At 39.7% G+C, this 24,042-nt stretch overlaps 1 protein-coding gene across 2 annotated transcripts in view; it reads right to left on the bottom strand.

The window, feature by feature from the left end:
• Unc13c (unc-13 homolog C) overlaps positions 1-24,042 on the bottom strand; it is a 401,427-nt gene that overhangs the window by 210,639 nt on the left and 166,746 nt on the right. The gene's annotated exons all lie outside the window — the stretch shown is intronic.

Genomic DNA, 24,042 nt, shown 5'->3' on the forward strand with positions numbered 1-24,042 from the left:
TGATCATTTCAGTGCGTAAGGTTCTGTTTTCTGTGACAAAATGCCTAAGATGAATTACAAGGAGGAATGATAAACTTTTACTGCTGGCTTCCGGATTCCAGTCCATGGTGGGCTCATTGCTTTGGGCCTGAGGCGAAGCTGGGAAGTATTCTGTGGAGGATGTGGAACAGAGGTACTCAGTTGAGAGTAGCTAGGAAGCAGAGGCAGAGAGAATATAGGGAGGGAAGGGGGAGGTGAGGGACAAGATCTAGCTGCTGAAGGCTTGATTCCATTGGGTAGTTTTCCATCCAGGCCCTGTGTTCTATTAAAAACAGCCCCTTCAGCTACCAGCTAACTAATAGTCTGATGACATTAGTGTTCTCATGATTCAACTGATTCTCAATAGAGTCACTGGCTGGGGACCATACCTCATAACCAAACCATAGCACCCAGTTTATCCAGTATATACAGTATGTACAACATACACAATACACAGTATACAGAAGACACTGTGAAATCAAATTTGACCAGAAGAAAATCCCTTGGATTTGAGAACAGCCTGTAGGTTACAGTCTGTCACTGATTTCCACATTCTCTCCATCTCCTTTTGTTACAAAAGCTACCCGATATTACCCAAAGCTGTGCTACTGGGTCTTTCCTACTGTGTTTTGTAGACTCTCCCATGCTTCTCTGCCTCTGGCTAGCTATTCTTTGAGAAGCAGCTAAGTCACCTGCTGTGCATCACTTGCCCTAAAGCTGATAAATCAGGTAGCAGGATCGTGTGCTCCCTGACTCTCAGCATCCATCACCTCTAGTCTATAGGGATCTTTAACCTGAGGTTTATGGGCAAGTCCTGGTCATCCTTGAACTTTCGTTTGAAAACAAAATGAAACTATTGCAATTTACTCCCTCTCAAACTTTACATATAGGGTACAAATCACAGCAGTATTTTGTCACTAATAAAGTGACAATTTTATATACAACATTCAAAGTGTAAGGAAACAAATTATTACTTTATACCATAGTAGAAGTATATTTTAATATAATTGATCTACTTTTCTGTCTCCATATTTTGTTTAATGCATTAAACATCCACTTAATTTAAACATCCACTTAATTTAGGAAGGCATCCATATCTCTAGTAAACTACAAAATGAGCTCTTTTTTTGTTTTTTTGTTTTTTTGGTTTTTTTTGAGACAGGGTTTCTCTGTGTAGCCTTGGATCCTAACCTGGCACTTGCTCTGGAGACCAGGCTGGCCTTGAACTCACAGAAATTCACCTGCCTCTGCCTCCCCAGTGCTGGGATTAAAGGTGTGTGCCACCAACACCCGGCACAAAATGAGCTCTAAGGGCAACATTTACTTAACAATTCCTGACAGTGTCACAAGCTTCCCATCAGACTTTTGAGACAAAACGAGGCAGTGTAAATAAATAAGAGCAATGCTTGGGGAATGACGTGCCGGTGTGCAAGCTGTAGCTCACAATTTTGACTCCTTGTAGGAGATTTCACATCAGAATGCTACAGTAATAACTGGGACAGTCGGATTCTTATAAACTCAGAGGCATGATTAGTGTTTGGTCTTCAAGGCCAGAGATTAAGATGCCCATCGTGGGCAGGACAGTGTGCATGAATTAAAATGATTCATTGGCAATTAGCTCATGGCAATTAGCTCTGCTCAGTTCTTAACTCTTTTGCATTAAAAATCTTGTCTTTTGCATATTTTATTATGCAATTTCTTAGACAGCAAGTTGTAGGTTAGCTGCTAATCAAAGGAGAGGGTTTTTTTTTTTTTTTTGGCTTTTGTTTGCTTCTTTGTGTTTTGTAGCTGCTACCCAGAACTTTACTAAAGAAAAATTCTCTTAAACTTTGAGAAATTACATCACCTACATGAAGAGCATTTAAGGCCGAGACATGCACCTACAGCTGCAGCACATGAAGAGTCTAGGCAACAAGATTATGAATTCAAAGCCAGTGACTTAGTCTATATAGGAAGACTCTGTCTAATCAGTCTACTACAAGATCCACTCTTAGGCATATACCCCAAAGAAGCACGTTCATACAACAAGGACATCTGTTCAACTATGCTTATAGCAACATTATTTGTAATGGCCAGAACCTGGAAGCAACCTAGATGCCCCTCAACTGAAGAGTGGACACAGAAAATGTGGTACATTTACACAATGGAGTACTCCTCAGCAGAAAAACAATGGAATCTTGAAATTTGCAGGCAAATGGATGGAACTAGAAGAAACCATCCTGAGCAAGGTAACTCAGTCACAAAAAGACAAACATGGTATGTACTCACTCATATATGGATTTTATACATAGGGCAAAGGATTACCAGCCTACAATCCAAATCACTAGAGAAGTTAGGCAACAAGGAGGACTCTAAGAGAGACATACATGGTCCCCTGTCAAAGGGGAAAGGGACAAGATCTCCTGAGCAAATTGGGAGCATGGGGAGAGGGGAGGAGCTAGGAGAATGAGAAGGGGAGAAGAGGAGAGGTGAGGAGGCCATAAAGGACCAGGAAGTTTGTGTAGCAGGAATAATAGTGGAGAGCAAAATAAGAGATACTATCAGAGAGGGAGCCAGTATAGTTTTAAAGAGAAATCAGGCATTAGGGAAGTGTCCAAAGATCTACAAGGATGACACCAACTAACCATCTAAGCAACAGTGGAGAGGCTACCTTAAATGCCCTCCCCTAATAATGAGATTGATGACTAACTTATATGCCATCCTAGAACCTTCATCCAGCAGCTGATGGAAGTAGACAGCCACAGCACAGCTAAACACTGATCTAAACTGGAATCCAGTTGCAGAGAAGGAGGAGTGATGAGCTAAGTGGTCAAGACCAGGCTGGTGAAACCCACAGAAACAGCTGACCTGAACAAGGTGGAACTCTTGGCCCCCAGACTGATCACTGGGAAACCAGCATGGAATTGATCCAGACCCCATGAATGTGGGTGTCAGTGTGGAGGCCTCGGAAATCTATGGGGCCTCTTGTAGTAGATCAGTTCTTATCCCTAGCATAGGAATGGACTTTGGGAGCCCATTTCACATAGAGGGATACTCCCTCAGCCTAGACACACGGGGTAGGCCTAGGCCCTATCCCAAAGGATATGACAGACTCTGATTACCCCCTATGGAAGGCCTCACTCTCCCTGGGGAGCAGAAATGGTATGGGATAGGTAGGGTGTTAGTGGGGGGCAGGGGAGTAGGTGAGGGAAAGGGAACTGGGATTGACATGTAAAACAATCTTGTTTCTAATTTAAATAAAAATGGAGAAAAATGAGTATATAAAAAAGAAAAAAAAGACATAAAACAAACAGACAAATAAGTAGATAGATAGAAAAGAAGGAGCTGGGGAGATGGCTGTCCCAGCAGTTAAGAACGCTTGCAGATCTGGTAGAGGACCAGGTTCAATTCCCAGCTCCCACATGACAACTAACAGTTGTCCATTTCTGGGGATTATGATCCCTTTTTCTAGCCTCTCTGGGCATTTCACACACAGGGTCCACCTGCAGGCAAACACTCATATACATAAAGAAAAAATAAAAAAGAAAGAAAGGAAGGAAGGAAAGAAGGAAGGAGGGAAGGAAGAAGTCAAATAAAACACCCCAAAAAACCATCTGCCAAATATTTGAATCAAAGACTTTGCGTCTGTTTGCATTTGAATTACCACATTCTTGCTAAGTCTACTAATATGCTGGGAAGGCATGCTTCAGGAGGACGGATTGTCTAGTGGTGACATCAGAGACTCCACTTTCTAAAATACATAATAGCCCTCTTATTTGTTCTTATATCACAATTGTAACATTTTACTTATTTCCACACATATATCAATATGTAGATTAAAATATGTGTTAATTTAGGTGCACAATGGATAATTGCATATGAAAATGGTTTATTGTTTTTAACAGGGTTGAGAACTAATTCCTTTCTGACTCAAGTTCTTCGACTCTTTTATCTACAAACTGGGGGTGACAGTACCCATGTTAGGAGGTATTTACAAAAATACTGAGAAAATATTTTGTAATTATTACCAGAGTTCTAGACAGAGTTTGATTTATATTGGTTATTATTAAATATGACTCCATAATTCATTATTAATTTAGAACCTGTTTATTTAAAACAGTGTATTTGAAAATCTCCAGCAATTGTTTTAAATAACTATTCACTATATCTATGAAGTTTTACCAAGGTGAAATACCTTTAGAATACCTTAAGTAAGCATAATTTTTATCATTCTTAGAAATGTGTACATAAAAATATAGATTTGAGAGATATTATAGTAGCAAAATGTGGTAGAGAGAGTGGGAAGGGAAAATGAATCTACTTTACTGTGTTGATGGCAGGTAACAAGGCTCTATGTTAGCCAAGGAGGACCGTGCTGAGACAATGAGTGACCATACAGTCACCTCTGTCTGGTATCAGGATGGCAATATCTGGTTATTTCTTCAAAATTCATATTAAAATTTGCTAAGATGTTAATGCATTTGATATCAATAGGTAAATGTTTACACGGTAAAAAGAAAACACGGAGATCAATGTGTGTGTCTGTGTGAGTCACAGAACATGATCCAAATATAGGAAAAATGCTAGTTGTGATGTCATAAACCTCAAAGTGACACCATTGCAAAAGCATGTCCCCTTTGTCACTTTCTGATAAAATACACTGACTTGAACCTTTTGTTTCACACTTATACTTTCTGGGCCTATGCCTCAGTTGTTTTTGTTTTTTTTGTTTTTTGTTTTTTGTTTTTGTTTTGTTTTTTAACCAAACACTTTTAATGTTACATGACTGGTCTCTGTTTGTTATTTGTTATGTTGTTATACTGGGCATTTTCATGCAAGCATATATTATGTATATTGAGCACATTGCCCTCTCATTGCCTCCTGCTGCCTTCCTCTTTGTCCCCTGTTCCTCCCACTTGTTCTCCTAAATAGTTTCACTTCTTCCTTCATGTCATATACACATCTATCCATGTACCTACACAGAATGCAGAAACTACACATGAGAGAAAACATGCAGTTAGAATAGCTATTCTGAAGTCATGGATTTTCACATTGGGTTTTACACTTTCGCTATCAATTATACTACTATGTACTTATAAACCACATGCACAAATCAGTGAAAGAATTAGCACCAGAAAAACAATTAGCTTTTTATCCTGTTTCGTGACTCATGTCCATTCCACAGTGGTAATTTTAAAGCATAAAGGGTTACAGGTAATAAACCTAAAATGTGTAGTTAACTTTGTGGAAGAGATGACAGGGCAGGGTTTGAAGGTTTTAATTACCACAAGACAGGAAGCTAGGGCATTTGGAAGCACTGGGGCATAACAGCTGGCCCAGCTATGCTTAGTGTATCAATGAGGTACACAGCCTACCAACTGAGACATATTTGAAATAATTTAAAATTTATATATATTTTTAAATCATTTTACTTTCTTTTTTTAAAGACAGGGTTGTTTTTGTTTATTCTTTATTCTTACTCTATTCTCTTTTGAGGGGCCTGCCATCCAGCTCCTAAATAAACCAGACAAGGAGGCATATTCTTACTTATGAATGCCCAGCCTTAGCTTGGCTTGTTTCTTGCCAGCTTTTAACTTAAATTAACCCATCTATCTTTTCCCTCTGAGCTTTTGTCTTTCTCTTACTTCTGTATATTTTACTTTCACTCTTATTCTGTTGCGGGTTGTGTAGAGCTGGGTGGCAGGCCCCTGATGTCCTCTTCTCCTTGTTCTAATTTGCTCTTTGCCCTCTTCCCAGGTTTCTATTTATTCTCTCTGTCTGCCAGCCCTGCCTGTCTTTTCTCCTGCCTCGCTATTGGCAGTTCAGCTCTTATTAGACCATCAGGTGTTTTAGGCAAAGAATCACAGCTTCACAGAATTAAACAAATGCAACATAAACAAAAGCAACACATCTTTACATCATTAAACAAATGTTCCATAGCATAAATAAATGTAACACACCTTAAAATAATATTCCACAACACAGGGTTTCTCTGTGTAGCTTTGTAGCCTGTCCTGGAACTTGTTCAGTAGACCAGGCTGGCCCTGAACTCAGAGATCCACCTGCCTCTGCCTCCCAACTGCTGAGATTAAAGGCTTGTGCCACTACAACCCAGCTCATTTTACTTTCAAATATGTGTTATAGTAGATTGACACTCACATTAGAGTCGGCCAAAATGTAAGTAGAGGTACAAGGGCTAGGCTAACACAGGCTCTGTCTGTCTACATGCCTCCCGTGCCCATAAGTTGGCTGAGAACACTGCAATATGGAAGAGTGCAAGACTGAAGAAAGCCAGCTGCTCAGTTATCCGTGTGTGTGTGTGTGTGTGTGTGTGTGTGTGTGTGTGTGTGTGTGTGTAAAAGCAGATGCTTCTAAGTACAACTTCAGAGATCAAATGCTGCCCCAGAATGCTTTTAGCATCTTCCCTTCCCTGTTCCCTAAGTCTCTCACTGACAGTGATGGAGTGGTTAGTTGCAAAGATTAGATTAAAGGTGATACATTCTCTTGCTCCCCTGAGGCTGCTGAGCTTTTGGAAGAGGGAGAGGAATTAAGACAGTGAATTCAATAGCTAAGAGGTACAATTTTTAGGCTTATGTAGTTACTCATAAAATCATTTTGGAGCCCATTTTCTAGAAGCTTGGTTAAAGTTTCCAGGAAATAGAACTGTCAAATATGCCTCTGGTTAGTCTGGATTTGGGTTGCATTTAAAATGATCTTGAGTCGATGAACTCACAGCAACAGGAATACCACACACCTGTACTTCCTAGGATGACCCTGTTTCTTTTGCCATCATGCAATACAGGACTGTCCAAGGGAGCAGAGACTCTAAACAGATGTATGGTATACTCCACGATCTGGAGGTGAATAGATGTAATGACTTCACCCGGAAATACCAAGGCTGCTGAATTGATGGACAAAGAAACCTCTTCAGATATATGATGGAGAAGGTGTGCATATATTTGTTCCCAAGAATTATTTATTTGCTGTGAACCAGAAAGTGTCATTATTCCCAGTATTCCTTTTTACTTAGCGAGAAGGTCTGAATTGTTTCCCTTCTTCTTTCTCTACAGATACTAACTGAGAGTGTGAGAGGGAGATGAGTATTCTTCATTTAGGTCACAAGATGAACAAAGAATCTGAATAGTGCTTACGGTAAGGACAAAAGGGTTACCCAAGACTAGACTTGGAAATAAACACATGGAAGTGGATTTCACTTTGAGTTGGGGTCTTGGACAAGAGAGAGCATGCATCCATGTCACTCAGTACGCCAGAGTGGGAGAGTTGAATACGGACACTGAATACTCAGATGGGTGAAGACAGGGGCTGTTTGTTTGCTGACACTATGTCTTCCTTTCCTAACTTCTCTCATTTTGTGCACCTGTCCCCTACCCTGCAACTGTGGAGAGATGTCTGAGACACCTTGACAGTTGATCTATGAACAACACTCCTCTGGGGCTGCCTCTTCCACTTTGTCATTTCATTCCCAGGTCATAAGTACAAACTAACCTCACTAAGTCCTGAAAACAGCTCAATGAGACAAACTGGGATGGACAAATCCAATTTCTATATTATCCCTAAAGGAACTATATCTGGAATTCTTTTTGAAATAAACATACAGCTTTTAAATAGAGTTTTCATGTATCCCAGGCTAGCTTTGAATTTACTATTGTAACATACATTATGCTAATAATTTTTCCTGTGCTGTTCTAGCTCAATGAAAAGTTGGCTGTGGGAGGAGTTGCCCCCACCTCCACTTCAGACCCAAGCATGTTCAGGTCAAATATCCTTCAAAGACATGGGTGTCATGGGTGGGGTTGGGTTGGGTTGGCTCCATGGTTCTGTACTGGGGGAGAGAAAACAGTAAAACAGCTCAAAAGTAAAACCGTTATAGCTTTGAGAGCAGCTGGAAGGTGAGCCATTTCTAATAGAGGTCACTGGTGTTTATCCCATGGTATGAAAATGCCTGCCCAGGGAAGGAGAAGTTGGGAGCTCTGAACTTGGAACTCCAGCATGACTATTCCAAAGATTCCCCAGGCTTTTCCACTAGATGGGTCTGGTCCCCAATTTAATGATGCCATCTCTACCTGCTGCTCTTTGCTCTTTTGCTTGGAAGTCTCACCTGAGGGGACCCTCTGCTCCACCTTGGGACTCTAGATTGAAACTCCACTGGGTTGCTTTCCCAATTGATTTTCTGCAATAGATTCCTAAGCCCTGATGTGAGGATACAGCCTTTGGTTTGCTCCCTCAGGCTGCTGCGGTCACCGCTGCTGGGAGTTTAGAGTGCTCTGTCTGATTCTGTGCTGTCCATTTACTGTTCTTCTGTTACCCCCTATTTGTTCTTTCACGTGTTCATAGATGTAATAGACTCAAACATTGAAAAGCAGAAGCATGGCTACAATAGGCCATTTTCTGGTCTTACAAAGCAGTTACACATCTAAGTAGAGACTTCTTCCTCCACAGCCACTACCCAGTGCTAAGGCAAAAGGTGTCAACGACACTGGTTTATATAGTTTATGTTACAAACTGAACCCAGGGCTTTGTGGATGCCAAAAGAGCTCTCTGTCAACTGAGCTGCACCTCAGCTGCATAACTTTGTTTTGGATTAAGCCACCATGGAAGCTTGATGTGAAAAACCAAGCCTGATTCTAATTTGGGTTTTGGAAAACATCAAAACCACCATTTGCCAATACACTCCCCACTCAGGATTAAATTAGAAACTCTAACGTTATAAAGTATCAAAAGATTCACAATACAAAAACCTAGGAGATTGGTTTATTTACTAATATTTTAAATGATTTAAGTTAATCGATAGACTGTTCATATTTCTTAAGTTTGGTGTAGTCTGTGGAGTTCTCTAGCTACTTATGATCTGCTTCATTGGTCTGATTCTCAAAGTTGCTTTTATGAGAAACAAGGATGCATAATGAAAAGAATGTGAAAACAAGAAAAAATCACATACAAGAGAAAAGCACCTTCCACACAGAGCAAAGGGGAGCACTAGTTCAATAACCTTGAACCTTTGCAGCCATTTACAATCTGGCAAAGCAGCTAGCCAGAGCTTCTGGCCTAGTTTTCAGTTTATGGATTTGGCTCTTTTTAGCAAGAGAAAATAAGATATTTTGTTGCCAAAACTTTTTATTAAAAGTAAGCCAAGTACTGCTACAACCAAGAGATTTTCTCTGTATTTTTCCTTTAGTTAAAAATAATTCCTTGCCTAAAGAGTGAGGTAAATTTCCAGCTTTTCATGTTTCCATTGTTAAAGGAAGGGCTGGTGTTGTTCCTGATGGTGTAATGCATTTCATGCCTTGCCAGTTTAAACACACACACACACACACACACACACACACACACACACACACACACTATACACACACCAGACACAAGCCACCCCACCTCCTCACATCAGACACACACACTACCTCCCCACCCCCACCAACCCCCACATTCCCCACATACACCACACACACACATACACACACATACCACCATAACCACCCCCTACATCACCCACACCATCCACCCTCACACATTATATACCCCCACCATACACACACACACACACACACACACACACTACCTCTCTATACCACTCACACGTCCTCACCAACCCCCCCACCCCTCATAGTCCATATACACACACCACACATGCACACACATATCACACACACACACACACACACACACACACACACACACACACACACACAAATACCACCCCCATGCATACAACCCAGACATTTATTTTCTTGACAGGTGTTGAGGACTATTGCTTTGATGAAACACCACAACCAAAAAGCAAGTTGAATTCTTTTGGCTTATACTCTACATTGTAGTCTGTTATTGAAGGAAGTCAGGGCGGGAACTCAAACAGGGCAGGGTCCTGGAGGCAGGAGCTAAAGCAGAGGCCGTGGAAGGGTACTACTTTCTGGCTTGCTCATTATGGTTTGCTCAGCCTGCTTTCTTATATAACCCAGGACCACAGGCCAAAGGATGGCACCACCCACAGTTGGCTGGGCCCTCCTCCATCAATCATTAACTAAGAAAATGTTCTACAGCTGGATCTTATGGAGGCCTTTTTCTCGATTAAGTTTCCCTCCTTTCAGATGACAGGAATGTGTGTCAAATAAACATAAAACTAGCCAGGACAACAGGATTACTATATGTGAGGTTTTTTAGTTTTAATTCATAGGTGCTATAATACCTTGCAGTTAATCACTATTGAGTCAATAGTGCTTTGACAGCCATCCAAAATGACAAATTTCTCTATAATTATTTATTACTACTTTTCAAATAGCCCCTTTGAAAATATTTTAGAATTAGTTTTCTATGTAACATACAAATATGTATCTCTCATGACTACACCCCAAAGAAAATAATCCTTTTAACCCACATTAGTAGAGCTTATCCCATTGTGAGATGGCCTTCTTTACTTAAGAGAAGCAATGACATTACTAAAACCTGATTATCCAGTGGCTGTATTCCTGCTCAGTCTGCCCCTTGATCCCTGCTTGTGAAGGGCATTTGTAAGCAGATGTCTAAATAGAAGTTTCACTGGCAGATGAGGCAGAACTAGCCCTCCTACCACCCTTATCCCACTCAACAACTCTGTTTCAGGGAAGAGGCAATATCTGGCAAGTTCCCCTTTAAAAGTTACGCTTGTGGAAAATATGCAGAATCCCTAGCTATATGTTTTGGTTCTACAAACAAGACTCTGTAACAGTTTAGCTAGTCTCCTATCAGGACCCAGTAGAAGACACATTAATAAGAGGTGGATTACACAGAAATGAGCCAATGTCTCTCTCTATGTCTACAATGAAATCAGTTGGGTGCTTATATCAAAACACAGAAGGATTACTGAAGGCTCTTTGTTTATTCTTCATCATTTTTCTGCTATAGCAATTGTACTCTAAAATATCTTCTAGATATTGTAAGCAATCACACTTCAACTAAGGCTGGACAGGAGGGCAGGGACAGAAATTCTCCAGACAAGAATGTGCTGTAAGAGCCATTCTGAGGCTGCCTTTCAACAAGTAATTACATTCTCAACTTACAGCCCAATTCCCTGAACTCTGACCCATTAACTGGAAATAGGATGGGAGACTCGGCTTCAACACTTCCTTTCAGTGAGTTATTGTGAATTATGAAACATTCTGTCCTTCTTTTGAATATTGGTTTCATGTTTGTTATTGAATCACTGTATCTCATCTTGCTTTATCTGGATTCTTTAAAATTATTGAAATGGATGGACAAACTCATAAGATCAAAATCAAAGGCAATGCAATGAAACACTTTGCCTGCTTTATTTTTTTTTTTTAAGTCAGGGTCTCATTTTGCACCCTGACTAGTCTCCACCTTGGAATCCTGCCTCAGCTTCTTTTCAGCCCATCCCACTATAGTGTATAATTTTAGGAACGAGCCACCATGCCATGATCCCACTTTAACTTATCAGGAACATTTAATTACAAGAATTAGAGAGTATAGTCCCCAAAATTTCATGCTTAAGTTTCATCAAATTTTGGAAACTGTAAATTCATTGTATAAAATGCTAGATTAGAAGTTGATGAAAATTGAAAGAAGAAATCTTACCACTATGACTATAAAATTGTGTTTATCTTCCCTACTCCTCTCCCTTATCCCATCCGCATTTACACATGCCTGGCACAAGCATTTCCCTTTCTACTTACTTGCCATGTGTACTCTCTTCTTCCCCTCTCTTCTTCCGCTTTCATAATCTACACCAATGCTCATGTTACATAAAAATTTACAGCGAGGGCCTCTTTTCACAGAGAACCTGTCATATTTATCTTTCTTAATCTGGGTGTGCTCATTTGATATAGTAATTTCCAGATTCACTCATTTTCCTGCAAATTTCATTTTTTCTTTAAGGCTGTGTAAAACTCCATTGTGTATATACACCGTATTATCCATTTGTCTGTTGATGGACCTCTCAGCTGCTTCCGTTTCCTTCTCATGGTGAATAGTGCAGCAATAAGCATCAAGGTGTAAATATGACTCCAGAGGCTATGGAGTCCTTTGGATATGTGTTCAGGGGTGTCGTGGCTGGGTATATGGTAGTTCTGAATTTAATTTTGAGAAATATAGACACTTTTCTTCATGATAGCTTACACTTTCACCTGCAGGGCTCTTCCTGCCTCACATCCTCACAAGCACTTCTCGTCTGTCTCCTGGACGGTAGCCATTCTGACTGGGGTGAGATGGCATCTCACTTTACTGAGATTTTAATGAGTACTTTAAATATCCATTCCTCTAATTGCTAAGGCTGTTGAATACCTTTTAAATGTGTTGATTGGGCATTTGTATTTCTTATTTTGAAAACTCTTTTTTCTGACTACTAGTTTACTTATTAATTGGCATTTTTTTGTTTTTTTTTAATTTAATTTTTGTAGTTCTGGATTTTTAACTGTCTGAAGTATATAGCAAGAAATGGTTTCCTTCCACTGTGTGGTCTGACTCTTCGTTCTGTTGATGGCTTTGTTTGATGTGCAGAAACTTGTTAAATTCATATGATCCCATTAGACAATTCTTAGGGTTATTTCTCATGTTATTGGAGTCCTGTTCAGACAGCTCTCATCTATGACTGTACAGTAAAGAGCTTTTCCTATGTTTTCCTCTAGCAGTTTTAAATCAAGGCCTTTAACCCATTTTGAACTGATTTTTTTCCCCCAGGGTGAGAGATACAGATAACCTCATTCTCCTGAAGGTGGCTAATCAGTATTCATTTTTTGACCCTTTTGTCAAAAACCAGGAGGCAATAGCTGTGTGGGTTTGTATCTGAACCACCTGCTACATTCTTTTGGTATACATGTCTGTTTCTGTTCATGAGTTTTTAAAAGGAGAAGCAGGAGGCAAGGGATGACTCTGGCATTGATGGGGGAGAAGGCTGAGTCATCATATATCAGAGACCCAGAAGGCAAAGTGGACCTTTCTAACACATATCCAGCCCCCATCAATCTCTCCATGTACCTCAAATCCTCCATGAATTCTGTGTCTAATGCTTTCTCCTCAGATACTAGTGTGGCAGAGTATGCTGTCCTAGGAGTAAGTAAGGTAATATCCAAAATAAAATAATTCTAAAATACAAAGAATGAAATCTTTATTTTAAATTAAAAATCAGTATTTTTCTCATCATCAACTTTTATTCAGATTTATAGAATCTGGTACATCCTTTGATCTACTAAATAATAGTACCTGGCTCATCCACACAACAGGCCACATGACATTTGCAACATTACTCTGGTGCCTGGCTGTCTGGTGCACCTCCATACACCTCCCCTATGTTGGTTGCACCTGCAACCCCAAGGGCTTCCATGTTGCTTTTGGTGGCAGCACAGGTCTCAGACTTCAACCATTTATTTTTTTTTTTTGGCTGAAAAAAAAAATCAGTATGTTATCTATGTATGCCTGTGGGTCGGTCTGTGCATAAAAATTCAGGTTCCTGAAGAAGCCAGAAGAGGACCTCAAAACCCTGGAGCTAGAATTCTGGGTGGTTTTAAGCCACTTTCTGTGCATACTTGAAGCCAAACTTGGGTACTCCGGAAGAGCAGCATGTTCTCTTGACGGATGAGCCATCTCTCCAGCCCCAGAGTAAAATATTTAATGATATACTATCGATTCTAAAACTCAACTGAAGATTAATTTATACCACTAAAAGAATAAAGATAAATTGGTTTGACCAAGAAAATTCTTTAGTGACCATTTGCTATGAAAACAGATAGCCCAGGAAAAGAGAGACCAGGATGGACGGTGACCATGCCCTCCTCTGAAGACATGGGTGATAAAACTATGTGTTCATATAGATGTGTACATTAGGTGGCATCCACTCAGCCCCTTCTGAGTTCACCACACTGATTCCCCGCTCTGCCCATTACTGGATGCCCTTCTTAGGGTTAAGGTGCTTCTGTATGTGGTAAATAATTACTGGCTTTCAAGACTCAGATAAGAGATAAGATGTTCTCTCTCTAAGTAAACATTCTCATAGCTCATGATTCTATACTTATCTAAACCCTAGTGCTTGCATCAAGCATATATTCGAAATTTTCTTACTGAATGAATAAGAAAAATATCACAGAAGGGACCATACTCTTCATTTTGTACCTTATTAAGTATTATAAAACTTCAAGTTGCAACTATAGTGGCATCATTCTTGTCCATAAACGTGGACTGCTTATGCCAATTTGTAATAAAGTTTATTCTGAATTCATATCTAATATTTATTAGTCATTAATAAAAACTGAGTTTAAATGGTATGACCTTAAATGTTATATATTCTTGGCTTGAACTTGCTTGTCTGAGGTGTGGGAAGCATCTCTTGTTCGTCTTGAGGACTTCAGATGTGATGGGAAGCAAACACAATGATATAACCATGCAGGGGCTGCTTTTTTCTGTTACAGCTTTGTCTTCCAAGATCCATTACACACAATGTGGTTTACACCCATTGTATATGCATTAGACCTTATGGTATGGGAGAAGAGTGTCAACAAATACCTGCTCACATTCTATTTTAGTCACTGACTAGTAATGTGACCCCAGGCAAGTCACTCAGTCACAGGAGCTTCCACATCCAACAAAGAAAGTCAGAATGCATGCTGTTACCATTGAGAGGATGGCAGGTAACGTATGCTTATGACTGTGATGGATACTTAGTAGGGTTTTAATTATAGTTAACCAATTATTCCTCATAATCATAAACTTCATGTTTATAAAATATTCTGAGTCTAAAAGCAATGGTGGATGTTATCATGGGTACGAAGGCAAGGCAATTTTAGATAGTCTCCTTACCCCCCAAAATGTAAGCAATTGATTAAATGATTGGTGGATATCTTTGGTTGGATTTCTATTGCTGTGATAAAACATCATGACTAAAACCAACTTGGGGAGGGAAGGGTTTACTTCAGCTTATATATCCAGTTAACAGTCCATTGGTAAAGGAAGTCAAGGCAGGAGCTCAAACAGGAACCTGGAAGCAAGAACTGAAGCAAAGGCGATGGAAGGCTGCTGCTTACTGGCTTGTTCCTCTTGGCTCCCTCACTCTCCCTGCTTCTTATACAACCCAGGACAGGGTGGGCTCTCCCACATCAACCACTAACCAATACAACCAAGACAGATTTGCCTACAGCCCAGTTTTATGGAGGCACTTTCTCAATTAAGATCCCCTCTTCCAATATATGTCTAGATTTGTGTCAAGTTGATTAAAAAACTCAGCCAGAGCAGAGGATATCAATGTAAAAATCATAGGCAATTACCAATAATAATGCTTGACGTTACAAGAAAAGTATCTTACAGTGTGGAAGCATAATAATGATTTATTATTTTTAAATTTAGTATGTTTTATTTTCAGACATTCTGTATATGCCATGCCAATCTATAGAGTCTTACCCTGTAGGACTATATTTCCCAGTGACACTGTAGCCTGGTGGTCACTGAGAGAACACAAGTCACCAAATGATGCCTTTCTTAGAATGAATGCTTTCAGTTATGAAATGCATGTCTATATATTAATTTATGCTTGAGTAAATATGTGATTACATGCATATTTATAGAAGGATATACTCATATGAGTGAAGGTATATGAAATCATACACATACATGCATGACGAGAGGTAGCTATATAAGCATGTTTGTATGATACTGAATTTTACTGAAGTGGGGATAGCTAGATGTTTTACTATGGTTGTTTTACAGTTTTATTTAAAAAAACAGCATGTAATAAATTAAGAAGTAGTTTAGACCTTTGTAAAGAATCACTTGTCTGTGTGTGTGTGTGTGTGTGTGTGTGTGTGTGTGTGTGTGTGCATGTGTCTGTGTCTGTCTGTGTGAGTGTACATGTCTCTGTGTGACTGTGTGTCTGCTTGTGGGTGTCTGTTTCTGCATTTCTGTGCATGTCTGTGTCCATGAATTTGGGTGTATGACACAGAATATCACTGGGGTAATAGAGCCACCATATATGCCAACTGTATACCTCCATTGAATCAATGTGTGAGCCTCTCTCAGCCTTCTGTCTCTCCGGGAGAGCTCATTTTCAGACTTTTGGCTTGTTGCTGAGTTCTCTGAATTGTCTGCGAAGCAGTTAGCTTCCAGGAAAGGATGTTGCTTCTAAGAAAATGTCATGTATGGATTCAATTGAGTTTGCCTTAGTCAGTAAGTTTTGTTCCCATAACTTGGCTGTTTGATAGCTTAGCCTTATTGTTGAAGTGAAAGATCAAAAGTGAAGAATGGTGGGCGGGCTTAGCATGAGGAACTTATCATTTTATGTAAATTTAGATCACTTTATGGTCAGGAAGGAACAAAGTGTTTTCTAGAGACAGAAAGGCTACAAAGCAGCAGGGAAGCTTTCTCTCTTAGCTTTGGGCAGTAAGGCCCTCTCATGTTTCTTTCCTCTTTAAAAGATTTACTTTATTTTATCCTGTGTGTGTCTGTGTGTGTGTGTCTGTGTGTTTCTCATGAATGAAGTCGCTAAGGAGACCAGGAGGAGGTATTAGACATCTGGGGCTAGAGCTACTGACATCTTTGAGTCACCCATGTTGGTACTGGGACCTGAAGTCTGGTCCCTTGCAAGACTCTTAACCTTTGAAGCATCCCTCTAGTTCCCTCTGTTCTTTCTTTGGGTAAGACCTTGAATCAAAGCCTTGACTTTTCCTGGAATGGGAACATAGGCTTCAACACTAAGCCTTTTTTATTATCTGATGAGTTCTGCTTTAATGGGTGGACACCATGCATTGACACTCAGTATGCACACTGAGCTTTCCATGTGAACAGGGCCCAGCCATTGTTTCTGTACCCCTGGTTTATGGCTGGAGCCTACCACCCAAGGAACACCTAGTGCATGAGGGAGGTATAGCTTGAGACCACTGTAGTTCAGGACATTGAGTCCAGGCAGTTTAATTTAACAACTGTTTCTCGGTATGCAGCTGCATCTTATGAATGCTCTTTAACTAGAACATGAGTAGTAAAGAGACAAGGGACACCTCTTCCTCCTTCTTTGTATCCTCAGAGCAGAAGGAAGGGTTGCTTCCTGATGATGAGGACCCAATTAAAGAAGAAAATGTGATAAATTAATAAATTTATCAAATGTCATAATTCCTTGAAGAACCACCCAATCCCAGAAAACAGTCCAGGGAATTTAACACTGGAAATTGCTCACACCGTGATAAAATGATTGAAGGCAAATGAATGGATAAAGGACCCAAAATGAGTCCAGCAGGAAACTGTTGCTTCTCTTGAAACACCTCTCTTGGAAGGTTGGAGACAAGAGATGGTGCCTTTAATGTCCAGAAGCAGGGTCAGAGCCAGGGGGAGGGGCTGAAATAGTTGAATTAAAATTGCAATGGGCTTCACCCACTAGGAAACCCAAACTTTGCTGGTGCTTTTCTTTGAGACAGAGAAAGAAGGGAAGGAATACTTTATTATTTTTTGCCTCTGGTTCCTTGCTTGAATTCTTGCCTTGGTTTTCTTCATGACAGAATGTTAGTAGAAATATATCCTTTCCTCCCCAATTTGTTCCTGGCCAGTGTTTTATCATAGTAGCCAAAAACGGACTAAGACAACCCCTTGTCCATTATCCATTCATCTGCTGGTGGACAGCTAGGTCTTTTCATTATTAATGTTCTATCACATGTCTGTTCCTTAACTGACTTATATCAGCCTCCATGTATACTTAAGTGGTACTTAAGTGGCATCCATTCTTCTGTCATAAATAGTCCTATCTAGAACATCATGTATGTGGTGAAAGTGTTTTAGACAAGTTGTTCAGAGTGAATTTTATAGGTTGAATGGTATGCATATTAATTATTATAGTATAAGCATCTATAGACACACACCCACCCATGCTATCAAGAATACAGAAATCAAACATGTATTCGCCCTCACACCTGATCTCTATTTCTTTATTCTGTAACAATAAGAATGATCACATTTTAATCTTTCAAATCAGGTAACAACAAACTCACCTTTTTATACTGTACTGATGCTTTAGGGAACATATCCATTATTTATAGTGTGTGTGTGTGTGTGTGTGTGTGTGTGTGTGTGTGTGCTGTATGTATATAAAACTTTCCATTTTTACATCTAATGCATTTAAAACAACAACAACATTAACCTCATAAATCTCCTCTTGTCTCTTGGAGATTTCTTAGCAGCTTTGAACATTTCTTACCAGAGAAATGAGTCAAATAGCTGAGATTCACTCCTTGGAATAACATTCAATTCTGTAAGCACCCAACTTTCCTTTATCTTAGACACTCCCTCAATGTCTTTGCTAGAAAAGGACGAAGCCATCTTCCTAAGAAACCTTGAAGCAACAGTGGAAACCATAGTAGCAAATGACAACTGTGCAGTTTCCTAGTGAGACTTTATATAAATGCAGAACTTGACTCAATAGAGGCAATCGTAAAGGTAAACATTGTTAACTAATACCCCTTCTTCCCAAACATCAGTGACACCAGAACACAGACATCGGTTTAGAGAAGGTTCATACTAATCACCAAGGAAGTGTAAAAGACAAACCTTAGGGAATTCATTCCAATTAGTTTTCCACTTAAATGTAAGCTTTAAACAATTATCTGGAATAGAGCAATTCTGTTTCAGAATTCATAAGCAGCAATTTTGGTTAAGCTTCAGTTCTCTCTAGACAAATGCAGAGTATCATGAAAAATGATAGCAGACAGTACAAAGCCAACAACAAAATTCCAAGCCACTGTGCAGATGGTATAAGACATTCAACAAAACCTAATAGTGTGCCATTGGCATCTGTCTGCAATGCTTTTCCTTATCATTAAAATGCCAACTTAAGTTCTAAAATAACTAAGATTTAACAAAAAATCACAGAACCACACTCATAAACACACACACACACACACACACACACACACACACACACACACACACACGCGCGTATACAATTAAAAACATGAGTTGGAAACTTCCTATATTCTTGTTTTAACAGATTCCACCCTTTGAAAACTTTTGGAGTGAAAACAAAACCCAATTTGATAGAATATAGATACAACTCATTTTAAAATTTGTAACAAATACCATGCTCTAGATGGTTAAAAGACTGGAGGTTCAGATAAATTTATTTTCATGAAAGATATGACTTTGGGTTGAGTCATTTCAAATTGCCATTCTGTGGCTATAAGGGGTGAAGCTTCATACAGTTACACTTTCATAATTGCAAGTCAGAGGACTGGCTTTCCCTGACTGATCACTGGCCACTGACTGTACATAGAGTCAACACTAGCATAGCCTTGACCTCTGAAAGCCTCAGGAACACCAGTTCAAGATCACCAGCCCTTTGTTTTTCTAAAAATGAGCCATTTTGTCAACAACTTTACTGCTGCATTACAAACAAATTTTGGTTCAAAAACATTTAGTTTCATTGCAATCTTTATAGCTAAATATATAACTGAAATATTACTGAATTATTTGTTTCAGTTCCTTTTTAGAATTAAACAAGGTAGGACTAGCAAGATGATTTCAGTGAGAAAAGGCATCTGCTGGCAAGGCTGATGACCTGAGTTTAATCCCAGGGATCCATAGAGTCGAAGTTGGCCTCTGCCCTCCACAGGAGCATGCCTGCACCCACCCACCTCCCCCCAAAATAAATAAATGTAATAAAAAAGGATGAAGTGCCAGACAGTGGTCATGGGCACCTTTAATCCCAGCGCTCAAGAGGCAGATGTAGGCTGACCTCTGTGAGTTAGAGGCCAGCCTGGTCTACAGAATAAATTCCGGGACATCCCAGGCTAGGAAGAGAAACCCTTTCTTGAAAAACCAACAAAATGAAACAAACCAACAAAAAGGATGAAGTAAGGTATAAATAAGCAACAACTTAATAGTTAAAGCCTGCTTTAAATCATTTCAAACATGGCCTCTTAGGAGCCATGTGAGGGGACCAACAGGCAGTATTAGAACTCATAGAGCATAGCTGGGCCATTGCCAAAGTCGTGCATAAGTGAGTTTTGGAAAGTCAGAGCCCTGAGGACTATGTGTCCTGAGGACCTCATGCTGTTATTGGGTGTAGCTCTGATTGTTGCCTGCATGGTCACAACATCCCTCGTAATAATGGTTTGCAGGAAAACTTTCAGGAGGTTTCTATCCCTCACTAGGCAGTGTTACTGGTACTTACAATAATAGTGATTGACTTTTTTCCAGCATTGCTGCTGGAGCAGATTAATGATTCAACCACCACCCTCAGAAAGAATTTAGACATGTAGAATTGTTAGTAAGGTTAGGGTAAGATGTTTTTGTTGATGAATTTGAGGTAGAAAATCTTGGGGAACAATTTAAAGTTTAGAAAGGCATATAGTTGAGTGAAGGACTCTTTGAGGTAAAGAAACAAGAACAACGACAGCCTGCTTATTGCTGACTGAGGTACCTTTCTTGCTAGGACGGATTGGTGATCAAAGGTGATGATTAATTCCTTTTTACCCATTTCTGTTCTCAATTTCCTGATATAAAAAATTGTTGATGAGTGGGTATGCACCCTGAGAATTTAAAGTAGAGCTGACTGAGTTTTTTTATATATATAAAAGTTTAGATTTGTGGTTCTTTTAAGTTTTTTTGTAAGATTACCTTTTGAGATAAATAATAAAGTAATCTATCTTGTCTTTGTAACCACAAACTGCAGCCATCAGCAAAAGAACTAGCTGAGAAAAATACCTTGCTTGCTTATACCCTGCTAATCTATAACAAGTTGCTTGGGTATGAATGCATGTGGGTTGTTGGAACAACTTATTGGGACAACTTGTTTTTCACCTGTAATACATAAAATGTTTAGTCATGTAAGGGATATGGAAAACATGCTTTTTTACATGTCTTTATTCACTCAAAGATTGGAATGTAACCACATTGTAGCTTTTATATTACTTGAAAGATTTTGCTGGAGAATATAAGCTGTAATGGAAAAAGATAAAGACACAGAGAAGGAAAATACCAGGAAAGATATAGAAGGAAAGCTAGAAGGAAGACATCAAGAGAGACAGAAGGGAAACACCAGGGTAGAAGAACAGAACAGAAAAGGAATAGAGTAGAACAAACAACAATAAGAATAATAAAACGAAGAACTAAGCCATGTCCCTCAGAAAAGTCCTTGTGTGTCTGTTTGTCTGTCCAGTAATTTCCTTGCTCTGTCTCTCCTCTTCAGTATCTCTGACATGTTGAAGGCTTGCCATTCAACTAGTGAGATCCTGACATGTTGGAGATGTGTGTGTGTGTGTGTGTGTGTGTGTGTGTGTGTGTGTGTGTGTGTGTGTGTGTGTTTCCCTTTTTTTTGCTGGTACCAGAGGATTAAGTTTTTACTTTCTCAGATAGAAATGTTATGTTGAGTGATTAATTCCCTGAGCCTATGGATCCCCCTCAATCCCTGAGCTGCTGAAGGCTGGTCTTTATTGCAGCAAATAATGGCCTCTGTATTACCAAGATTCAAAAGGATATTCTATTTTTTATGTAATTTTCCCAGCACATTTCCCTGGGGAGCAGAAATGGTATTGGATAGGTAGGGTATTAGTGGGAGGGAAGGGAGGAGGGGAAGGAGAGGGAATGGGGATTGACATGTAAAACAATCTTGTTTCTAATTTAAATTTAAAAATTAAAAAAAGAATATACCTTTTCTTGCACAGTTTAAGAGTCTTATAATAATACATGTGGAGAACATTGTGCAAGTGTCATGACACATTTTAATAATTGTTTGTGATATAAACATGTTTCTCATGCTTGGCTTTACATTTTTAATTTTGACCAAATTTGGGAAAGAATGGCCCTTACTTTCTCAAACACTTGTCACCAGTGTTTTTCACTCTCCTGTCTTTTGTGGATTCTCCTCAGATGTTGCACTCAGGGAAACTTGTTTTAATCCTCAAATGAGTGACTAGCAGAACTTCACAGCTCCCAACTCTCCAGATTATAAACAAAACACTCAACGCAAATAGTCTCTAAATCCCATCTCATGGAGTCATTCTGTCTGGAGAATGACTTTTTCCTCCTATTTGCTTTTTATTACTTCTCTTTGGGTTCCCAAGTTTGTGTTTCAGGAAACTCAGTCCAGTTTCCATACCCCTTCCCATTGTTACAAAACTCATAGGTTCTGGGGCAAAATAATGCCCAAAATAACCCCCTGTCTATTGTCTCTTCTGTGTATAGACTGTGCTGTTTGTTATATCTCCCCTTTGGTACATTCACAATGTAGTCCGTGATTAGTGAAAACAGACAACAAAAATTTAAGCCCATAAAGGATGAGTAGACTCCCTCCTCCTTCGTACAATCATAGAAGCATCTTCTATGAAAAATGACATGCTGGTGCAGATACCACCATGGCAAGCTGTCTCAAGCAGTTAAGGAAATTCTGCCTTTCCCATCCAGACATAGGAGGGACTGTGCATATGATCTAGGCAATAAATCAAATCTTGATTGCTTTCCGCCTGTCATTTTAAAATATTAATCTGCTGTGGTATACAGATATTTTTATTTAATTGTTGTGTTAAATAAATCATGTTGTCTAGAGCATAGTTTATGTTTAATTCACACTCATCCCTGGCTGAGCAGCACATGGCTTGGTGACAGCCAGGTGCCTGTGGCTCTCTGTCTGCTATCACATTTGGGTGTCTGGGAATTGACATAATTGACAGACACTTCAAAAGGGTCAAGACAATCACCTCTCTGAACAACACTGTTGTATGTTTGGAGTTTTCTTGGGTTACAGTGCCTCCTACCGTAGCACTGAATTGAAGTAGAGAATAACATTTATGGACTTAAGTGAAGTGGTTTGAATGGAGAGTGTCTCTCTTAGGCTTTTGTGTTTGAACACTTGGTCCTGAGAGGGGTGGCACTGCTGGAAAAGGTTGTGGAACCTTTTGGAAGTGTAGGCTCACTGGAGTAGGTTCTTGAAAGTTAGCCTTCGTAACTCACCCTGCTTCCTGTTTGTGCTTGGCACTTAACTGTGGCCCCAACACTCCTCCCATCATAACTTCCTGTCAGGAAAAATTCTACTCCCAAACTATAAGCTAAAATAAACCAGTTCTCTGAAGTTGCTTCTTGCAAGGCATTTGGTCCCAGAATTAACAACAAAAGTAAATAGAACAATGGCTAAGGGCGGGGGGGGGTGTCTTTTGACATCAAGAAGGATGTTAGATTCAGAATAGTTCTAGAAGTCATATTTAAAATCTTGTAGAGCAGATAATGTTTTATAAAAGGTGAAATCACTTTAAACCAATACTTTTAATGGCACATAGCACAGTATTTTGTACATAAGTGACACTCAGGGCAAGTAGGTGGGGTTTAACTGAATCCTGTGAAGAGAGTTTCTAGTGGACTGTGTGAGAATAATGTCTAAACCACAAACCATTCCTGTTTAGTACCACAGTAATGGAATGCTGGTTGCCTTTTTACCATAGGCATTGTGTTGCCTAGGCTTCCTGTTGACACAATTCCTTATTATGAACTGACATGACACAATGCATCCCTGCTACAATGTTTTGACTACTTCCCCTCTAGGAAGAATCCCACACAGAATTTTGTCTCTTTCAGAAATTTGAAAAGAAAGAACACAACCAGCCAAACAAGGGAAAATGAGGCATGAAGGAGAATTGTAGCATGAAAAATAAAAGACCCAGAGACAGATACTGGTGTTCAAGCTGAAGATCAGAAAAACAAAGCAGTCACCCACTAGCTCTTACATCTACCTTAGGCCAAAAGGGCTATCCTGGTCCACCAAACCTCAGATTGCAATCCCTGACTGCTATGCTCTACTCAACGTGGCTGGAGAATCCTGAGACTGACTCCTGAAGACCCTGCTCCTATCTTTTCTACCCCTCTAGTGCCGGGATTAAAGGTGTGGGATCCCAGGTCCTGAGATCCTGTGAACTGTTTCTTTTAGGACTGGATCAATTTCATGTAGTCAGTGTGGCCTTGAACTAACAGAGATTTGTCTACATCTCAATCCTGAGTCCTGGGATTAAAGGTGTGTTTCCTCACTGTCTGATCTTTATAGCTTGAGGGTGGTTTTGCTTTCTGAATCCTCTGGCAACCTTTAAT

The sequence above is a fragment of the Cricetulus griseus genome, chromosome 4 (assembly GCF_003668045.3).
Source record: "Cricetulus griseus strain 17A/GY chromosome 4, alternate assembly CriGri-PICRH-1.0, whole genome shotgun sequence".
NCBI classification, from domain to species: Eukaryota; Metazoa; Chordata; class Mammalia; order Rodentia; family Cricetidae; genus Cricetulus; species Cricetulus griseus.